The sequence below is a fragment of the Rhea americana genome, unplaced genomic scaffold (genome assembly GCF_003343005.1).
Source record: "Rhea americana isolate MKP2758 unplaced genomic scaffold, rheAme1 scaffold_146, whole genome shotgun sequence".
NCBI classification, from domain to species: domain Eukaryota; kingdom Metazoa; phylum Chordata; class Aves; order Rheiformes; family Rheidae; genus Rhea; species Rhea americana.
In genome coordinates, this window is record NW_028185550.1 from 1 (window position 1) to 1,681 (window position 1,681).

At 46.6% G+C, this 1,681-nt stretch overlaps 1 long non-coding RNA gene across 4 annotated transcripts in view; it reads left to right on the top strand.

Annotated features, from left to right (window-relative positions):
- Positions 1–130: 130 nt before the first annotated feature.
- Positions 131–1,681, top strand: part of LOC146599104 (uncharacterized) — an 8,543-nt gene continuing 6,992 nt past the window's right edge. For 2 of the 4 annotated variants that reach the window (XR_014895096.1, XR_014895097.1), the window contains exons 1-2: positions 133–263; positions 791–920. This is a non-coding gene — a long non-coding RNA (uncharacterized LOC146599104). Of the gene's footprint in view, positions 264–790; positions 921–1,681 lie in introns of all 4 variants that reach the window. The other 2 variants (XR_014895098.1, XR_014895099.1) reach the window with 2 other exon arrangements.

Below are 1,681 nucleotides of genomic sequence, written 5' to 3' on the forward strand. Positions count from 1 at the left end.
GCGCGCACGGCAGCCGGAGCCGCCGCCGGAGCCGGAGCCGTCGCAGGCGCCTCTGCGCTCGGCTGCGCGGGCGGCGAGCGCGTAGCGGGCGGGACGTTTCGGGGAGGGGGGCAGAAAGGCGGTGGGGGGACAACTGCAGGGGACAGCAGCCAGCCGCTCCCGTGCCCCGGTCTCGCACCGCACCTGCGGGTCGGCGGCCGTGTCCGTGCGTGCACACGGTGCTGAGCAAAGCGCACACGAACGGGCGTGCGTGTGCACGGTGGGTACGTACATATTTTTGATATGATTTGATTTACGTGTAATAGCGCGTATAAAGCTTTCCAAGGTGGCTGCAATGTAAAAAGTAATGACTTTATTACCTCTGAAAGGTTCTGTGGTTCACATTTAACAGTCCTCTGAATTACAATTCATTACACAGTTGTGCGCTCTCTAAAGCCAACATACATCAGGCTACCTATCTGCGGTTATTTCCAATAAATAACAGGCAACATTTTATTGATTTTCTCTAAAAAATCATAGCAAATTAAGCACTTAGTTACAAGTAAACCTGCTTTATTGTTCTACTGTATTTGAGATTCCAGAGGTGACTTCCTAGACCACATCTTAAAACATACATTCAAAAGCTGGTTTTACAGACGCTTTCGGGAACGGCAGCGAGAACGTTTCTACCATTAGCATGCCCTTAATTTCAGCATCATAAAACGCCTCGAATTAAATAGGAACTCGCGCCCTTAAAACACTATTTCCTCCTGCCTGGATAATTATTAATATTGGCATTTGATCACAATAGTGCCGTGCTCCCCCGTCGCCCCCCCAGCACTTCGCATTGTCATGTGATTGGAGGGAGATAACAAACCTCAAGAAAGAAAAGGCGTCAGAAGACATTTTTAACATGCTCTAACCACAGATTAATAATGCAGGTAGGTTTTTGTTTTATTTTATTATTTTTAGGAGAAGGGAACGAGACTGCTTAACGAGCAGGCGTGGACACAAAGTAACTCTATTTACAATCCTTGATGTGGCTTTTGGTGGGTAATAAATTATGACAATATTAAAATTATTTTCTGGCAGCCCAGTTAACTGCTTTGGGGACTGTAAAGCCCTTACTGATTCCATTTATGCCTTGTAATTACGGTCCGTGGGCTCTCTAAACCCTTTCGTGTATATTGTGTGTAAACTTTTAGCTAATAGACCTTTTCTGAATGGAGGGACTTTTCTTAGGACTTCCTGCGGTATATATTCTGTCTCTGATCTCTGTATTTAATGGCCAAGTCCTGGTTTATGCTTTATAATGTGTTGACAAGTTTTCTAACAGACTTTCTGAAATAATGCACATATATTCACGTCGGTTAGAAACTCCACAGTATTTTTAGAGTCGAGTAGATCTATATCCTAATGCACTGAGAGGGAGTGTAAATCATAGAGGATTTCATAGCCCTTTCAGTAGTTTTCTGTATGAAGTATGAGCAGCGTGGCCTCCAGACGTAACCTTTTAGGAAAAAAAAAAAGACAGTGCTTTTATTTTATGGTGTAAAGTGCTTTTAGCTTCAGGGCTCTGAAACGTGAATGTGGTCAACAAACAGCTCTTGCGAGGGAGTTTGCTGCAGCCCCAGCGCCGGGGAGCTGCCGCCGTGCTGGGGAGCCTTGCGGGGCCGCCTGCGGCCGGGACCCCGCCGCGGCC